This window comes from Ovis canadensis, chromosome 15, assembly GCF_042477335.2.
Source record: "Ovis canadensis isolate MfBH-ARS-UI-01 breed Bighorn chromosome 15, ARS-UI_OviCan_v2, whole genome shotgun sequence".
Taxonomy (NCBI): domain Eukaryota; kingdom Metazoa; phylum Chordata; class Mammalia; order Artiodactyla; family Bovidae; genus Ovis; species Ovis canadensis.
The window spans coordinates 54,453,150-54,467,396 of NC_091259.1; the positions used below are offsets into that span (position 1 = coordinate 54,453,150).

At 40.3% G+C, this 14,247-nt stretch overlaps 1 protein-coding gene across 5 annotated transcripts in view; it reads left to right on the top strand.

The window, feature by feature from the left end:
- The first annotated feature begins 4,228 nt into the window (after positions 1 to 4,228).
- Positions 4,229 to 14,247, top strand: part of LOC138420282 (interferon-induced very large GTPase 1-like) — a 67,433-nt gene continuing 57,414 nt past the window's right edge. For 4 of the 5 annotated variants that reach the window (XR_011249201.1, XM_069553389.1, XM_069553390.1 and 1 more), the window contains exon 1: positions 13,237 to 13,364. The gene's annotated coding sequence lies outside the window, so the exon portion shown is untranslated. Of the gene's footprint in view, positions 4,384 to 13,236; positions 13,365 to 14,247 lie in introns of those variants that run through there. The other variant, XM_069553391.1, reaches the window with a different exon arrangement.

The following is a 14,247-nucleotide window of genomic DNA, read 5'->3' on the forward strand; positions in this document are numbered from 1 at the left end:
TATAAACTGCCTGCTCAAGTCTTTCATCCATATTCATTTCATGGTGATGTCACAGTTCTTTCCATATTCTGCATGTAGGCACTTTATCAGATGTATGTGTTGCATAATGACTTCTTTACCAAAAAAAGTACGTAAAATTGAAATTTGAATGTCAATTGATTTCTTATGGATCCAGCTCTTATTTCCAAACTTGTAACTCTCAATTCACCCAATACAGATGCCCTCTATGCACATGAAGCAAAAATTAACAGGTATAAAGGGAGAAATGAACAGTAATACAATAAAAGTACAGGAATTTAAAAGCCCACTTACATCCCTGGACAGATGATCCAGGCAGAAAATCAATCAAGAAATATGGGTCTTACACAATGCATTTGATCAGATTGACTTATTAGAGACACAAAAAATATTTCATTCAAATAAAATACAATACATATTCTTTTCAAGTGCCCAAGGAACATTCTCAACAATAAATCATATGCAACTCCACAAAACAAGTCTGAGTATTATTAAGAAAACTACAATTATATCAACTATCTAGTCTGACCACAACTGGATAAAACAAGAATATAACCAAAAAAAAAAAAACTAGAAAAACCATAATCTTGTGGTCTAAACAACACGCTACTGAAAAACAAATGGTTCCTTGAAGAAATCAAAGGTAAAATTTAAAAAGCAATCTCAAGAAAACTGAAAATGAAAACACAATGCTCCAAAACCTATGAGGCAGAACAAAAGAAGCTCTAACAGGGAGGTGTATAGGAATATAGGCCTACCTAAAGAAAACAAACAAACAGAACAGTCTCAAATAAACAAACCACCCTTATACCTAGAGGAATGAGAATAAAAAGTGCAAACAAAACCTGAAGATCATAAAATAAAAATGATAAGCTTGGAGAAGAAATAATTGACATAGAGACTGAAAAACAAGTGAAAAGATCAAAAGATCAAGTGAAAAGCTAATTCTTTGATGAGACAAAATTGATAAACCTCTAGTGAAATACATCAAGGAAGAAAAAGAGAGACAAAATAAGTGAAATCAGTAAAGAAAGAGAACCTATTAATAACTGGTTTTGCATTGCTCAACTTTGCTGTTTTTACATATTGGAATACATTCTTAAATAAATGTGGTTATATTGCACATCATTTAAAGCTCATTTCTTACTTTATGTTATCTTGCTAATCACATTACTTTCTATGTATTTTATATTTATTTTAGACTATGGAAATTATATTAGACAAAAAGCAAATTCTAGTAATTTTCTTATTCAAATTCAAAATGGGTTGTAAAGCAGCAGAGACAACGTGCAACATTAACGCATTTGACCCAGGAACTGCTAACAAATGTACAGTGCAGCAGTATTTCAAAAAGTTTTCCAAAGGAGACAAGAGCCTTGAAGGTGAGGAGAGTAATGGCTGGCCATTGGAAGTTGACAATGACGAATTGAGAGCCATCACCAAAGCTGATCCTCTTGACAACTATGCATAAGTTGTTAAAAGAACTCAGTATCGACCATTATATGGTTGACTGGCATTTGAAGCAAATTGGAAAGGTGAAAAAGCTCAGTAAATGGGTGCCTCATAAGCTGACCGAAATCTTAAAAAACCATTGTTGTGAAGTGTCAGCTTCTCTTATTCTATGCAATAACAACGAACCGTTTCTCAATCAGATTGTGATGTGCAATGAAAAGTGGATTTTATACAACAACCAGTGATGACCAGCTCAGTGGTCAGACTGAGAAGAAGCTCCAAAGCGCTTCCCAAAGCCAAACCTGCACCAAGAAAAGGTCATGGTCACTGTTTGATGGTCCACTGCTGGTCTGATCCATGACAGCTTTCTGAATCCTAGCGAAACCAGTGGTAAATCCGAGAAGTATACTCAGCAAATTGATGAGATGCACCGAAAACCTGAAAACCTCAATGCCTGCAGCCAGCATTGGCCAATAGAAAGGGCCCAATTCTTCTCCAGACAATGCCCAACCGCATGTCGCACAGCCAACAAGTCAACTGGTGAATGAATTGGACGACAAAGCTTTGCCTCATCCTCCATATGTGCTCAGTCGTGTCCAACTCTTTGTGACCCCATGGACTGGAGCCCACCAGTGGGCTGTCCACATGATTTTGCATGCAAAAACACTGGAGTTGCCATTTCCTACTCCAGGGGATCTTCCCAACCCAGGAATTGAACCTGCGTCTCTTGCATTGGCAGGCAGATTCTTTACCACTGCACCACCTGGGAAGCCCAATATTCACCTGAACTCTTGCCAACTGACTACCACTTCTTCAAGCATCTCAACAACTTGTTGCAGAGAAAAGGCTTCCACAACCAGAAGAGACAGAAAAATCTTTCCAAGAGTTTTTCAAACCTCCAAGTACGCAGTTTTACGCCACAGGAATAAATAAACTTATTTTTCTTTGGGAAAAACGTATTGATTGTAATGGTTCCTATTTTGATTAATAAGGATGTGTTTGAGCCGAGTTACAATGCTTTAAAATTCACAATCTGAAACCACAATTATGTTGCACCAACCTAATAATATTGGAGAGTTTCCTAAAAGACTATTTATATTCCCTAAGAATTTATTTTACATATGTATTTTTTCCTGTGGCTCTCACCCACGTCTCCTGCATTGCGGACAAATCCTTTACCATCTGAGCCACCAGGGAAGCCCATAATATTGGGGAGTTTCCTAAAGTTATTTATATTCCCTAAAAATTTATTTTATATATATTTTTCCCTTGTGGAAATATGACCACAGTGGATAACTGGTAAGCATAATGCCTTTTGAAGAACTCCCAGGTTTTGTTATGACAGATTTTACTTTTTCCTTAGAGCAAAGCCAGACATATAGCTTTGGCCTTTGATGGCACTGAGTTTGTAAAATTCATTTTGTCATCTTATCACACCCCACCCCTCCCTGTCATCAGAGAGCACTGGGTTGAGCTTCCTGTGTCACACCGCAGCTTCTGTTTTGCACATGGTGATGCACGTGTATCAGTGCTTCTCTCTTAACTCCTCTCTCCCTCTCCTTCCCCGCATGTGTCCACAAGTCCATTCTCTACACCTGCATCTTTATTTCTGTCCTGCAAATAGGCCCATCAGGACAGTTTTTCTAAATTACATCTATATATGTGTGTGTGTTACTATACTTGCTTTTCTCTTTCAGACTTACTTCAGAAGGTGTGGTACCTATAAAATGGAATACTGCTTGGCCAATTTTTTGGGTTTTTTTTTTAGTCTGTGTACCTGCTTGTTGAAGTGATCTTCAATCCTTACTATACAGTTGTCTTTCCTGTTGGGATTTTCCTTTCCCTATGACTCTTAGGTCTTTTCCACTGAGAGAAGACCCTTCAGCATTTGCTTCAGGGTAGGTCTCTTATTGTGGAATTATTTTAGTGTTGTTCGTCTTTATTTCTCCTTCTATTCTAAATGACAGTCTTACTGGATAGAGGACCCTGGGTTGCAGGGTTTTCCCTTACACCACTTTGACTATATTATGCCATTTGCTTCTGGCCTGCAAAGTTTCTGCAGAGAAATCAGATGGTAGCTTTAGAGAGATTCTCTTGTATATAACTTTTTATCTTGCTGCCTTTAGAATTCTCTTTAATTACTGCCATTATAATTATGATTTATCTTGGTGTGGGTCTGTTTGGGTTTCTCTTGTTTGGGACCCTCTGTGCTTCCTATACCTGAATATCTGTTTTCTTCTTCAGTTTGGGTTGTTTTTGAGGCCTAATTTCTTCAAATACACTTTCCGTTTTCTTCTCTCTCTTCTTCTGAAACATCTATAATGTGAATGTTGGCACATTTAATGCTTTCCCAGAGATTTCATAGATTGCTAACATTGTCTATTAATTTGAATTTATTTCTGCTGTTCTGATTGGGTGATTTCCATTACTCTGTCTCCCAGATCATGTGTGTGTTCTTCTGAACCACTTAGTCTGCTATTCATTCCTTCTAGTGTTTTTTTTTTAATCTCAGATATTGAATTATCTAATTTTGATTGGGTCTTTTTATATAATTTAGTTCCTTATTGAAATGATCGCTATTTAGATCAATCATTTTCCCTTATTCAATTAACATTTTTCTTACCAACTTCTGAAATCTTTATCTGGTAAATTGTTTATTCATTTTTTTTTTCCTAGAGTTGTCTCTTCCTCTTTCATTTGAGAGTAGTTCTTCTGTTTTTTTATTTTTGCTTAACATTCTCTGCCTCTGTCAATTTAGGTGAAACAGTTACTGTGGTCCTGAAGGGGTATTCTTTTCTGGAAGAACATCTATACATATTAAATGTGTCCAGTGCCTTTGGTGAGAAGCTGAATTTGACATGGACATCAGCCGCCTTTCCTCAGCGTGTACTGGCAGCTATCACCTTTGTAGAGGTGGGAATAGATATGGTGGAGCTACAGCCTGCAGTCTTTCTGCAGGCTATAAGAACTTCCTCGCTGCTTGTGGGACTTCTCTCTACCAGTGGTGGGGTCTGATTCCAAGTTGCTGATATGGAAGAACTTAGGGCCCGTCTTGTGTTTTCTCTGTCCCCTTAAAGTTATGTTTTCTTTCTCCCTGTTTCAGACCCTTTGCCAAAAAGGGAAGGAGTGAGGAAGTAAGTGGGGTTTATGCACCTCCGGAGGTCCTATGCTCTGCCTTTGTAGGCATCTGTGTATCCATGCAGATACAGCCCATGGTTACAGTTTCCCCTGTCATAGCTACCCCAGATCTAATGCCACGTGTAAAGTGTAGAGTAAGTGGATGGAGCGTTTGCTTGGTTGGAACTGGGATGCACAGTGAGACAGTCATGAGCATCCTGGCAGCTGCACTGCAATCCGAAGTCTGAGCTGCTTGTGGGGCACTGCCTGAGTAAGGGCCAGCAATGGCCGACACCTACCCACTGGTGCTCTGCCTTGGGAATGGATGGCCTCTGCATTGCAAGGCTGAGTATTTTCCCTGGTCCTGAAAGCCCTAGGTTCTGTGCCACTCTGTGAACTAAAATGCACGGGGCCAGGGTGTTCACTCCAATTGGGCCTGAGGAGTATGGTGAGGCGGCTGTTAGGGCAGACGTCTTTCCACCCTGAGAGAGGAATGGTTCATGAGTGGAACTGAGGTTTCTGTAGCCTTTTTATCTGTTCTTCAAAGTTCTCCAAGCAGCCAATGGGGCTTGTCCCCTATGCATAGGACCTCAAGACTAGGATGGCAAGTCTGTGACTCAACCTCTTCATGACCAAGAGTGGATGCCACCTGTGGGCTCTCCCTTTTCATCTGAGTTCCATTCTAAGGGCACAGGTCCCAACCCAATCACTTTTCTTCCCAACCTACCTGATAACATGAGATATTTCTAAGAGCTTTGATTATATAAGATTCCTTCAGCCAACTTCACGTTACGTTTTAGTGAGAATTATTCCACATGTATATTAATTTCTGTTGTGTTCATTGGGAACAGTGAGCTCCACATCCTCCTACTCTGCCACCTTGATCTCTCCCAGAATACATTTCATGCTAGATCAAATAATTGCTTGAATTGGATATGTAAACAATAAACCAGGTTCAAAAATGATCCCCTAAAATTGTATCTCAAATCACATCAAATCCAAATCTCTATTTGACTAAACTAACAAAATCTTGGATCTGTTTCTCCCTCAAATATGACCTCAAGCCCCAGGAGTACCTTTAGTGATTAACAATCTCTTCTAATGCTCTCAATATTCACTGGTATTACCAGAGTGTAAGTGAACCCCTGCAGAGTCAGCAGAGTCCACAGTTGCTGCCATATTACTGGAAGTGCTTCCCTGAGTCCATCCCTACCACTACCCTGGTGGCTACTCTTTGAGTTAGTCTTCTGACTCAGTTGCCCTTTGTCCTTTACCCAGCCATTCTGAAAATTCCTCAGGATCCTCTGCAATGGGGGCCATCCTAAATCCCCATTCACTGCGAGTTCTCTACAGTGACACTTCCAGATCCTCCTTGGTGAATATTTATCCTGGATCCTAGAGTGCTCAATACCATCTATTATAGGAAATTATAGGCTTCCCTGGTGGCTCAGATGGTCAAGAATCCACCTGCAATGTGGGAGACCTGGGTTCGAACCCTGGGTTGGGAAGATCCCTTGGAAAAGGAAATAGCAACCCACTCCAGTATTCTTGCTTGGAGAATCCCCATGGACAGAGGAGCCTGGTGGGCTACAGTTCACGGGGTCACAAAGAGTTGGGCACAACTTAGCACAGCACAGCACGGTGTCTGGAAATGTATAAGGTTTTCCCCTTGGCTTGCCAGAGGAAGCTTCCTTGAATTCCATCTTCTGTTTTACATCCCCACAGGAGGCTGAGATGGAATTTACACTGGAGGGTCCTTTAAGCAAGATTTAAATGGGAAGAAGGGATGGAAAGAATTAAACTTTCGAGTCGCTGCTTCAGATAAAGCACTGAAATTATCTCATTTGATTAACCCAATTTAAAATGGTAAGAGGAGAGAAAAACTGAAAGATGAAATCCAAGATCACAGAGTTAGAAAGTAATGAGAAAAAAGTGGGGACTAATGATTATAGCTATCTCTTAACTGGACAAATCAGCCCAAATTTTCAGATCCCTGTCATCTGCAAGCGTAATGCCACCTGATAATTTCCTCAGAACTCCATGTTTTCTGAAGTGAGTAGGATGGAGGTATGATCATACAACAGAAATAGGAAAAATTCAGGGTTCACAGGAGAATAGGATGCTCTTCCTTTCTACCTCCTCCAGGAAGCAAAGCCCTACTGTTTGCAGCTGGGCATTGCCCTGAGAGGGAGAAAAGGCCACTAAAGGCGGGATCTAATGCCTCTGTGTCTTTCCCTGGTGTGATATTGTGATTTATAATAAGAAATGGATATTCATTCTCGTTCCTGACACACGGCTCCTCAAATCCTTTACTAATCACTTAACAAACATTTATCTTAAAAAAGTTTCTGGGACTTTGACATCAGACTGAGAAATGAAACCAAAAGTCTGTCTCAGCATTGGGAGTGGACCTGAGTAACAAGCAGCAGCTATGCAGTGAAATAAACTTGTTTGTGAATCTGATTTTGAGTTCATGGGATTGCTTTACCCCCTAGTTAATTTATCATTTCCTGAAATCTTATCACATATAGAAAATGTGCTGATGTTGTGAGAATCTAAGGTACAACAGACAAAGATTCCATGATCTCTCCACAGCATAGCAATAGAGAAGACACAGGCACTGATACAAGGCCCAGCACTGAGTGCAAAAAGAAAAAAAAAAGAACTCCACTCGTATAGAAATACTCAGGTTCAAAGTAAACACTGAAGGAACACTGCAGCTGAAGACACTCTATTTGATATCTCTTGTTCGGACACATTTGTTCTTCAAACAAACTATGTGCTGGGGGAACAAAGAATTCATAGTTGAATACCTGCTTCAGGTCAAGCACTGGGTGGGACTGATCTATCTCATTTATCCTCATTAATGTGATGTGAAGTAGCTAGTGCTACTGGAAAATCATTCTACCACTCGACTGTTTCTTACTTAGATAGCCCCCCACACACATCTAAATATAGTTAGTAACTACTAGATCCTGGACGAACGAAGCAGCACATGTTTTAGGACTCAAAAGTATATATTCTAACATGTCTGTGATAATCAGATTGAGGGTTCAAAAATATTCCCCTAAAATGGTATCTCAAATTATGTCAACTCCAAGTCTCTATTTGATCAAATTATCAAAAAACCTGGATCTGCTTCCCCCTCATATTGACCCCAAACTTGAGAGATACCTTTAGTAATTTGTAATCTCTTCTAAAGCTTTCAATATTCATGAGTGGTGCCAGAAAGCAACCAAATCCCTTTCAGAGCCAGCAAAATCCATGACTGCTCCCATATTACTGGGAGCTCTTCCCTAAGTTCATTCTTACCACTTCCATGGTGGACACTCTAAATTAAGCTTCTGACATGATTTCCCTTTGCATTCTTCCTGGCTATTCTGAAAATCCCTCAGGTTCTTCTGAAACAGGGGCCACTCTATATCCCCAACCACTGTAAATTTTCTACATTTGCTCTTCTGGATTCACATTGATGGATATTTACCCTGGAGTCTAAAGTATTCAAATTCATCAATTATAAAACCTATCCTAATGTCTAGAAAGGCATAGTAAGTTCTCCCCTTGGCTTGGTGGTGGAAGATTCCTTGAATTCCATTTTCTGTTTCACGGTGTGTGAAAGTGAAAGTCAGTCGCTCAGTCATGTCCAACTCTTTGCAACCCCATGGACTCCAGCCTGCCAGGCTCCTTTGTCCTTGGAATTCTCCAGGCAAGGATACTGGAGTAGGTAGCCATTCCCTTCTCCAGGGATCTTCCTGACCCAGGGATCGAACCCAGGACTCCTGCACTGCAAGTGGATTCTTTACTCTCTGAGCAACCTTCAGATTTGCACAATCAGTTTCAGTATCCGTGTCTGAGACTGAGATGGAGTTTACACTGGAGATTCCTTTAAGCAGAACTTAAATGGGAAGAAGAGATGGAAAGAACTAATATTTTGAGCCCCTACCTCAGGTTAAGCCCTGGAATTCTCATTTCATCAACACAATGAAAAGTCACAAGAAGAAATGTTACTGAACTTTTATAAACTTGAGTCCATTAGCACATGTAATGCCAATCTGCTGACACCAAGTTTTGGTGAAGGAAACTGCAAGTGACAGTCACTCAGTCCTATCTGACTCTTTGCAGACTGTACCCATGGACTATACGCTCCATGGAATTGTCTAGGCCAGAATACTGAACAGGATAGCTGTTCACTTCTCCAGGGGATCTTTCCAATCCAAGGATTGAACCCGGGTCTCCCACATTGCAGGCTGATTCTTTACTAGATGAGCCACCAGGGAAGCCCAAGAATACTGGAGTGGGTAGCTTATCCCTTCTCCTGGAGATCTACCCTACTCAGGAATCAAACCGGGGTCTCCCACACTGCAGGCAGATTCTTCACCAGCTGAGCTACGACACATGCTGCACTCATTAGAGAGCCATAAAAGGAGTCACATGGGCTCAAAAGGTCCAGATTCCCCAGTAGATTTCACAAAAGGCCTTTTTTTTTTTTTAAGGCAAAGTAAGGGAGAGAATCAAAATTGTGTGATCAGCTTGTGCATAATTCTGATTGGTTGACAGTGATATAACAAGCTGGTGTCATAGCAGTTAAACCAACAATCCTCAGACTCCAATCACTCTGGGGGCCATGTTCTCATAGTCATAATGCAGTTAACTTCTTACAGCTGGTGGAAGCTTTATAGTATTTGGAAAACAACTCAAGAAGTTGTATCAGACACCATTATCTATGTACTTCAGGAAGAAACTAAAGATCCTATGACTGCTATATGGCTGATCTGTTGTTTAAATTATTACCAGTTCTCCTGGCCCAGCTGCTATTTTTTGTTACTACAAATTCACCGTCTTTAAATCAAGTCTTGAGTCAGTCATTTGTGATTCAGGAGAGACCTGGGAGACTAAAGCTTTTCTACAAAGAGGCAGATGGAGCACATGGGAGGGTGGGCAGTTTGGTTTAGGGAAAGCCCTATAGGGTCCAACTTAGTTACTGAAAACCTGAGAAAGATTAAATGTGTGACCAAAGTCTGCATAATTAGAAAGTAACAACAATGGAGTTCAGGTCCGCTTTCCATGTAAATACATACCTTTAAGGAGACTAGTACAGATAGGCATCCCTAAACTTGACAAATCAGCCCCAATTTTTATATCCCTGTCATCTGCAAGGATAATGCCACCTAAGTATTTGCTTAGAAATTCATGTTTTCTAAAGGGAGTAAACTGGAAGTAGGATCAGAGAGCAGAAGCAGAGAATCTCAGGGTTCACAGAGAAGGATGCTCTTCTTTCTACCTCTACCTAGGGCTAGCAAAGCCCTGCTGGTTGCAGCTGGCCACTGCCCTGAGAGGTAGGGGGAGAAATCCACTGAAAGGAGGATCTGATGTCTCTGTGTCTTTCCCTGTGTAATATTGTTACTTATAATGAGAAATATATAGTAATCTTTGTCCCAGTTCATAAAACAGATTCTTGAAATGCTTACAAATTCCTAAGTAATAAGAATGGTAGAAGTACTTTTATTCTAATGAGGCAACTCTGGTTGTGCCCCTGGATGGGAGCTGGTCACCAGAAAGACAAAGCCATGATTAGAAGTTTCATATTTTCAGGCCTCCACTTACCATTCTCCAGAGTGGGGCTGGAAATTAACTTAAAAATAGATGAATCCTATGTGAGAAAGCCTACATAAAATCCCAATAGCATGGGGTTTGAAGGGCTTTCAGTTTGGTGAACACATCTACATATACCAAGAGAGGGATGGACCCCTACTCCACAGGGACAGAAGCCACCCAGACCTCAACCTATGTATCTCTTCCTCCATCTGTTCATCTGTATCCTTTATCACCTTCTTTACTAAACTAGCAAACACAAGTCTTCCTGAGTTTTAGAAGTTTCTCTAGCAAGCACATCAATCCTGAAGAAGCAGTTTTCTGGAATTTCTGATTTATAGCCAAGTCATACAGAAGTTGAGGGTAATCTGGGGATCTACTGCCTGAAATTGACATGTGAAGCCAGTGGCAGTCTCCTGGGACTGGGCCCTTAAACTGTGGGACCTGACAGTACATTCAGAAAGATACATTGTGTCAGAATCAGATTAAATTGTAAGACACCTGGCTAGTGCTACAGAATTGCTTGTTGTAGGGAAAGCTCCACACACATTGAAACAAAGGAAAACTGTTGTTGTTTTTTTTTTCCTTGAACAGCAAGTTTGTCTGATTATTTCCTCCTCTTCTTCCTCTCTTTTGATGGGATACAGTACAGGTGCCCCAAGATGTGCCACTTGGGTGTGTAGATTATTTCAACCTGAAGGTAAGGAAGGTCCAAAAGACTCTGAAAGAGCCTTTGAACTTCCACATAACTGCCTAAGAGATTAGAATATAGAGCCTGTTCCAGGAGAGATATACCACTATAGATAACTATGCAACACTATAGATAACTATAGTAAACTATGAGCCAGGTGTGCTAAACAGGGAGGAACTTAGCGAGGCCAGTTTGATCGAAGTCCTCTCTGTGTCGCATTCTCTCTAGATTGACCTGTGAACATTTGTTTAACGAACATTACTTAGGTCACCCTCTCCACACTCATAAGAAAATATAGCTAGGAACTGCTGGATCCTGGACTTAAACCATATGCTGACATTTAAACTCTGGCCTACTAGAAAACATTTTCATTCCTGTTCTAAAAGCAGGAAAAGGGAAGTCTTATTGGACGGGTACCACTCCAGCCCTTCTTATACCTTCCTCGTGTCTCATGTCACTCACTGAAATCACTGTTAATATTTTCACATATAAGTAAAGACACAGGCTCAAACAGACCAATCGTTTTCTTATTCAATCATGACGTTTTGTTCATCTATCTGGCTCATGCACTACGTTTGGGATACAAAGATGAATAAGACAGATCCCCCACAATCGGGAGGAACAAAGGGAGGTGGGGTGTTTGAGGCTGGGGGATGAGAGAAATGAGGCAGATGAGCAGCAGCTGCAGTGCACACACTGTGACGGGGCATCGCAGGTGGAGTCAGGGCTCTGAGAGCAGCACAGACAGCTCAGTCCAGGCCCGTGTAGGGGAGACGCACAGGGGCACCGGGAGTGGAAAGGGGAAATACGAGATGACCTGGGTAGCATTTCTAGAGGTCCTGGGAAAATGAGCATGAGGTTCTCCTCCAAGAAGACATGTGCAGACATACACAGCTTGAAACAGAGGAACAATGGAGCAGGCGGTACTGTTTACAGGCAAAATTATAATGAATTAAATCATGGCGTAAGATAATAATCAGTGAAACAAAATGCTTTTACATGAGATGTGGACTGTATAGAGGGCCTGTACCAGAAAACCCTAGGGAAGGAAATGGCAACCCACTCCAGTATTCTTGTCTGGAGAACTCCATGGACAGAGGAGCTTGGTGGGCTATAGTGTATGAAATCTTAAAAAAAAAAAAAAAGTTATACAAATGAACTTATTTACAAAACAGAAAGAGCCTCACCGATTTAAAGAACAAACTTACAGTTACCAGGGGAAAATGGAGGGAAGGGATAGATTGGGAGTTTGGTACTGACATGTACACACTGCTATTTTTAAAATAGTTAGCCAGCAAGGACCTACAGTATAGCACAGGGAACTGTGCTGAATATTCTGTAATAACCTAAATGGAAAAATAATTTGGAAAAGAATAGGTACACCCGTGTTGCCAGTACACTTTGAACTTTATACCATTTATGGCCTCAGACTTGTATTGTGGGGCCATAAAATTAACTACTTACTCATCTCTCTCAAACTCTATTGTAAGTTTTAAGCCCTCCAAGGCATGACCCTGTTTTATACTTCATTCCTTGGGTCATCCTACTGCTTCACACATAAAAGGACTCGATTTATTTTTGGAAAGAATATAGGCATGTATTCAAAAATGATGAACAATGACAAAATGATGAACCCCTTTGACATAGAGAAATAACAGCCATTATCATTGTCTTTTTTTCTTTCTAGAGATTTAAAAATATCTTTCAAATTAAGTCAAAGAAAACACCCAATGAAACTGCTTCTTCTCACAGAGACACTCATCCAGTCAATAATAAGGAAGAAACAATGCAAAATCAACACGTTCCTGACTTGATCAAGTAGCTTACTCTGGAAAGTTATTATCCCAAAAAGATGACCAAAGTAAATTCTCTTTTGATAAGTAAGACCTTCCTCCATTAGCTCATGTTAGTGTTCAATCATCCAAATCAGCTAATACAATTTTGAAACTTTGTTAATTTTCAACTCAACCACACAGCTAGAACAATAAAGCAGTTAAAGCAAGTTCCCTGAGGAAGACATTCTAATGTGCCCTTGTCTCTTTTCCGGAATTCTTTCCCTATCCTGTATCTCCCATGTTCTTTATCTGGTGCTCACCCTAGGGCACCATAAATAAACATGCACACACACACGCTCCCCCCCAACATTAGTTTTCCATTTGCAATAACCTTAACACCCAGGAATCACAATGCAAACACAATTGTAAATCACAATTATATAAACAAATATAAATCACAATTATAAATGAATGAATGAATGAATGAATGAATAAGTAGGATACTTTAAAATCAGCTGATCTTTTAAAGAGGGGGAAAATAACCCAAAAGTGAAACCAGTTTTTCACTTCCTGCTTGCCCTTTTACCACAGAGGGAGGTGAAGTTTAGACTGGAGATATAAATAAGAAAACTGCCAGACTCGGGAAAGGAACCTGTTCTGCTTTGTTGTTCATCTCTCTGGAGCAAACTGAAGACAGGAGCTTGGCCTGAAGGAGACAGGTAAGTGAAGGAAAAGGAGAGAATTGGGTAGACAGAGAGATGCAACAACATACTCAGAGACTAAAATAAAAACAGAAATTGATGGAAACGGGAATAGGGACAGGCAGAGATCAAGGCAGATTAAGGCATGATGAGAACACAAATATGAACCTAACATTCTCTTTGTTCCAATAAACAGCTCCAAATCTGAGGGAAAGGGAGCACATTATCAAAAGAGACAAACAATTTGCTAACTTCTATTATTAAATAAAAATAAATCTAAACTGACATAAAAGAGACTTCATTTGAAAGGATTATTGCAATAAAGGGGAAAGAGATTATTGTAATAGAGAAAACAATTCAAACAGAACTGCAAGCAACTCAAAGGACAGGCAAAAAGGAATTTTATTTGCAGGGAAAGGTCAACAGGCTAGAATGAACACAGAATAGAGGGAGTGTAAAAAAAGAAATATTTTTATTCTTTGGAGGGATCATTAAGGAGGGGTTGTATGCTGGATCAGAACATGGATGGGTCAACGTTAAGGGGGCTAAAAAGGAGAGAAGTTTAATTAATGTTTAGTTTCAAACACTCCAGTTGATCAGGGGGACAAACAGCTCAGTGAAAGCTTCATGAGGCAAAGAATGGAATTTAAAGGGTCTTTGTCTTATGCTTTCTGCCATAAGGGTGGTGTCATCTGCATATCTGAGGTTATTATATTTCTCCTGGCAATCTTGATTCCAGCTTGTGCTTCTTCCAGCCCAGTGTTTCTCATGATGTACTCTGCATAGAAGTTAAATAAGCAGGGTGACAATATACAGCCTTGATGTACTCCCTTTCCTATTTGGAACCAGTCTGTTGTTCCCTGTCCAGTTCTAACTGTTGCTTCCTGACCTGCATACAGAT